This window comes from Tursiops truncatus, chromosome 11, assembly GCF_011762595.2.
Source record: "Tursiops truncatus isolate mTurTru1 chromosome 11, mTurTru1.mat.Y, whole genome shotgun sequence".
Classification (NCBI taxonomy): Eukaryota; Metazoa; Chordata; class Mammalia; order Artiodactyla; family Delphinidae; genus Tursiops; species Tursiops truncatus.
Genome location: NC_047044.1, coordinates 15,718,624 through 15,724,709, shown reverse-complemented (window position 1 = coordinate 15,724,709; position 6,086 = coordinate 15,718,624).

The window sequence follows — 6,086 nt, the reverse complement described above, 5'->3', positions numbered from 1 at the left end:
GATCCCACATGCTGCAGAGCAACTAAGCCCGTGCGCCACAGCTACTGAAGCCCACATGCCTAGAGCCCGTGCTTCGCAAGAGAAGCCACCACAATGAGAAGACCACGCACCACAACGAAGAGTAGCCCCTGCTCACCGCAACTAGAGAAAGCCCATGCACAGCAACAAAGACCCAGCGCAGCCAAATGAAATGAAATGAAATGAAATGAAATGAAATGAAATGAAATGAAATGAAAACTAATTAATAGCACTGTTGGGAGGAATAAAATGAGGTGGCATATGAAAAGTGATACACAGTGCCTGGCTTAAGTACTTGGCCAGTGAAGGCTGTTAGTATTGTTCTGGTATTCTTTTTAAATGTATCTAGTTTTTAACATATTTTATGATATTTAATCTTCAAACCATCCTTGTAACGTAAGTTATGATTCTCATGTTTTAGGTGAGGGCCCTCCAGCTTGGATGTGTCAAGTGACTGCTTAGGCTCCCACAGAGTTAGGGGCAAAGCTGGAATTCAAAGCCAGGTCGGCCTGCCCTCAAAGCTAGTTCTCTTACCAGCGGTTGGTATCAGAAATGGGCCCTAACAAAGTTTAGTTGGGAAGAAAAAATCTGACACAGTAGAGACGGGTATCCCCTGAATGGGAGACACTGTGGTGGAATCCCAGAATGGGGAACTTTTCTGGCTCCAGGCAACGGACCATTTGCCTTTTCCCTCCGCTAGGAGTTTTCTCATGCTGCTTGCTCCCCCTGGAGTACCCCTGCCCTCAACATCCTCCTCTCAAAGTCTGACCTGTCCTTGTAAAGGTGACTGAGTAAAACAGGTTACAAGCCAGGATGTGCTATGTGACCCTCACTTATTTTAAGTTAGGGGTGTGTGTGTGTGCGTGCTTGGTTGTGAAAGAGAACATTGAAAAAAAGACTGGAGGTAAATAGGATAAAGAGTTGACAATAGTTTGTTCTATTGAGAGGGGCTTGTATTTCCAGAGATTTCTATTTTCCCTATGTATACTACTATGTATAAATAGGTAATGAGAACCTACTGTATAGCACAGGAACTCTACTCAATGCTCTGTGGTGACCTAAGTGGGAAGTACATCGAAAAAAGAGGGGATGTATGTGTACGTATAGCTGATTCACTTTGCTGTATAGCAGAAACTAACACAACACTGTAAAGCAATTATACTCCAATAAAACTTGAAAAAAATATTTTCCAAATTAAAAAGCAAATGAACATGTATTATCTTTGCAAACAGTAAACAAGGTTGTCTTTTAAATTCTGACCATCTCTTCAAGGCCAGCTCAAATGCCACCTCCTGTTTGGAGCCCTGATGTCCCCTGCTGTGTGTTTGCCTTGCAGAGTCCCTGTCGATGCCGTTGTGTTTGCCCCTGTAAACCTTCCCGAGCAGAGAGGCGGCCTCCCTTGCCTGCTTCCCACAGTAGATCCCAGCTGAACAGAGTCGCTCCAAGGCCTCCCAGCCAGAGCAGCCCAGGGCAGCCTTTGCCATGCAGCTCCTGCACTGATGTTTTCCAGCTCTTAGCTCTTAAGTTCATTTCACTCAATCCTCCCGAATATCTTTCCAGGTAGGCATTATTATTACTGTCAGTTTAGAGACCAGAGACTCTTAAAGATTGAACGGGATTACTAGATGTCACACAGCACCGCTTCAGTGCCCTTACTCCACTCCACCTCTTGACCAGGACCCCTGCTGCAGCCACCTTGCTTCTGGGAAGGCTGCCTGATCTTTCAGGTCCCCATGGCTTTATCTGTCCCCCACCTTCTCCACCCTACCCTTGACTTCATCCCACCTTCCTTGACACCTGGTTCCCATCTCTGGCCCACTCAGGGCTCATCTTACTTGTGGCTTCTTCTCGGAAGCCTGTCTTGACAGGCGCTGCTTTTTCATGCAGTCTGGGTTGGCAGGATCCTCCTTGCCTACCCACAGGACAGCATTTATCACTTCTTACTGAACTTGGCCTCTTTCTCTACTGTTTGTCTTTCTCCTTCCCCAACCAGACTAAAGGACAAGAGCTTAATTTCTTTATTCTCAGTGTGTCTAGCTGGCATACATTAGGTATTCAGTGAATTTTTGTTGAATTAATTAATATGATCCCTTCAATAGCCCTTTAAAATGACTAGTTTTACAAGTGAAGAAAAATGAAGCTCAGAGGTTGAGGGGTTTTCTCAGTCATGGCCAGTAAGGTTTTAAATTGATTTTAGAATATAGATCTTTTGACACGTAGCCCACGTTGACTGATGTGTTGAAATTTGAAAAAGCAGAGAAAAAAAATACCCTGCCATTTCTAGTGGGGGGGGACAAAAATATAAATCATGGGCCAGCATAAGCTGGAAAGAGATATATTTAGGTTGTTTATGTGTTTTTCCTTGTTTAAAAACATGCAATTGATCTTGTTTTTTAACATAGCCTTTCAATTATTTACTTAGTGTAATTCCTAGGAGTTGGGCTTGTTAGGCCAAGTGACTGGATATTGTAGATAGCTCTCAGTATCATTGCAAAATTACTTACCAAACCACTGTAGCAGTTAACACTACCTTCAGAGAAATGAGAGAATGTCAGTTTTTCCATTTACACACCAGCACTGGAGATGATTATTTAAAATTTTTGTTGTTCTCAGAGGTATAAAGTTGTACCTCATTATTATCTACTTTTTATTTCTTGGTGAAAGCTGAGGTTGAGTATTGTTCTTTGTGTCTGTCTACCTACATTCTTATGGGACTCATGCTCCTTTTCGTGCTTTTATTTTTAAGATCGTTGAAGACAGTTGTGGAAGGCAGACTCAGCTATTTAATTAAGTGTGAATGGAAGGCATTGGCTGGAGGGAACACAAAGATGACTAAGATACCATCCCTGCTTTCTTCTTTTTTTTTAAGTTGAGATATAATTGGCATACAAGACACTATATTAGTTTCAGGTGTACAACATAATAATTTGATATTTGTACGTACAGCAAAATGATCACCACAGTAGTCTAGTTAACATCCATCACCACACATACAGAATTTTTTTTCTGGTGATGAGAACTTGTAAGATCTACTCTCTTAGCAACTTCCAAATATGCGGTTCAGTGTTGTTAACTGCAGTCACCATGCTGTCTACAGCGTTCCCGTGACTTATTTATTTTATAATTGGAAGTATATACCTTTTGACTCCCTTCATCTGTTTCACCCCCCACTTCCCCACCCCCTGGCAACCACCAGTCTGTATCTGTTCTTTTTATCTATGAGCTTTTTTTTTTGTTCCACATGTAAATGAAATCATATGGTATTTGTATTTCTCTTACTTAATTTCACTTAGCATAATGCCCTGAATATCCATCATTATTGTTGCAAATGGCAAGATTTCATTCTTTTTTATGGCTGAATAATATTCATATATATATATAAAATATTTTCTTTATCTATTCATCTGTCATTGGATGCTTAGGTTGTTTCCATATCTTGGCTATTGTAAATAGTGCTACAGTGAACATGGGATGAAGATACCTTTTCTTATTAGTGTTTTCATTTTTTTCAAATAAATACCCAGAAGTGGAATTGCTAGATCATGGAGTAGTTCTATTTTGATTTTTTTTTTTTTATTTGCGGTACGCGGGCCTCTCACTATTGTGGCCTCTCCCATTGCGGAGCACAGGCTCCAGACGCGCAGGCTCAGCGGCCATGGCTCACGGGCCCAGCTGCTCCGCGGCATGTGGGATCTTCCCGGACCGGGGCACGAACCCGTGTCCCCTGCATCGACAGGTGGACTCTCAACCACTGCGCCACCAGGGAAGCCCCTCTATTTTGAATTTTTTTTTTTTTTTTTTTTTTTTTTTGCTGTACATGGGCCTCTCACTGTTGTGGCCTCTCCCGTTGCGGAGCACAGGCTCCAGACACGCAGGCTCAGTGGCCATGGCTCACGGGCCCAGCCACTCCGCGGCATTTGGGATCCTCCCAGGCCGGGGAACGAACCCATGTCCCCTGCATTGACAGGCGGACTCTCAAGCACTGCGCCACCAGGGAAGCCCTATTTTGAATTTTTTGATGAACCTCCATGCTGTTTTCCATAGTGGCTGCACCAATTTACGTTCCCACCGATAGTGCGTGAGGGTTCTCTTTTCTCCTCATCCTCACCAGCACTTATTTCTTGTCTTTTTGATAATAGCCATTCTAAAAAGTGTGAGGTGATATCTCATTGTGGTTTTGATTTGCATTTCCCTGATGATTAGTAAAGTTGAGCATCTTTTCATGTACCTATTGGCCATCTGTATATCTTCTTTGGAAAAATGTCTATTCAGATCTTCTGTGCATTTTTCAATTGGATTATTTGGCGAGGGCAGGGGGTTTGCTATTGAGTTGTATGAGTTCTTTATATATTTTGAATATTAACCCCTCATCAGATACATGATTTGCGAATATTTTCTCCCATTCAGTAGGTTGCCTTTTTGTTGTTGTCGCTGATTTCCTTTGCTGTGCAGAAGATTTTAAGTTTGATGTAATCCCACATGTTTATTTTTTGCTTTTGTTGCCTTTGCTTTTGGTATCAAATCCAAAAAGTCATCACCAAGATGAATGTCAAGGAGCTTACTGCCTGTGTTTTCTTCTAAGACTTTTATGGTTTCAGGTTTTACATTCAAGTCTTTAATTGGTTTTCAGTTAATTTTTGTGTATGGTGTAAGATAGTGGTCCAACTTAATTGTTTTGCAAGTTGCTGTCCAGTTTTCCCAACACCATTTATTGAAGAGACTGTCCTTTCCCCATTGCATATTCTTGGCTCCTATGTTATAAATTAGTTGACTGTGTGTGGGGGTTTATTTCTGGGCTCTCTATTTTGTTCCATTGATCTATGTGTCTGTTTTTATGCCAGTATTTTACTCTTTTGATTACTATAGCTTTGTAATATAGTTTGAAAACAGGCCTCCTTGCCTTCTTAAGTAGGATCTTCTTAAGTAGGATATGCAAGTCAGAGAGATGGATATGGATATGCATAGAAATAATGATCCAGATGGCTAAACCATTCGACTGAAAGACAAGTAATGGGGTACAGAAGAACAGAGTTAGGATTAATGATTCCTGACTTGGAGGCTTCGAAGAGGTGGTGTTGTATATTCTAAACTGGAAAGGATGACAAACATTTAGAAGTAACTCCAGGTTGACAAAGCAGCATGAACAGATGTTGAGCCCAATGATGTATTGGGACATTTTGTCCCTGAGAACATTTAGTTTTAGTGTTGTACCAGTTAACATGGTTTTGGAGGCAAGGAAGTGAATACCCAATGAAAAGAGGATTTATTAACTCAGAAAATTGTATTATCTCATAAAGAGGCAGCAGTTTTTAGGGTTGGTTAATCAGAGGCACATCATGACATTCAGAATCCCCAGGTTTTCCCCCTTTTTCTCTCTGCCTTGCTTGGCATTGACTTTGTCCTCAGGCTGCTCTTTTCCCAGTTGAAAGTTTGCTGCTTCACTCCAATTATCTACTCACAGCTGTGTTCAAAAGCAGACCAGACCAGTGTGTCTCTTCTGTTTCTTCCCCTCCTCCCTGCTCCTTCCTTCCTTCCTTCCTTCCTTCCTTCCTTCCTTCCTTCCTTCCTTCCTCCCTTCCTCCCTCCCTCCCTCCCTCCCTCCCTCCCTCCCTTCCTTCAGTTTTGGAGGCCAGAAATTCGACATCAAGGCCCCCATTCCTTTTTGTTACAGAAAAATAACTTTCCCAGAAGCACCCAGAGGGCTCCTTCTTAATCTGATAGGCCACATCACCATGTCACATGCCCCACCTAATCCATCAGGGGCTAGATGACATAAAATTACCATGATAGATTTAAATTAATCAACAGTCATCTCTCTAGGATTTGAGAGGGGATAACCCTCCCTGAACACATGGTCCCCTTTAAATTGGGATTCTATTAATAAGGAAGAAGGTGAGTCTGTACAGTTGTTGAATGAGCAACAGCAATATCTTCACAGTTTTTATGAGCAGACATTGTAATCAGACTTACACCAATACAGATAAGCTTTCATCAAGAAAATATTTTCTGAGGGCAACTTTATTAAGCTACTTCATTGGCAGTATATTTTACTTTCTTCCACTTTCATT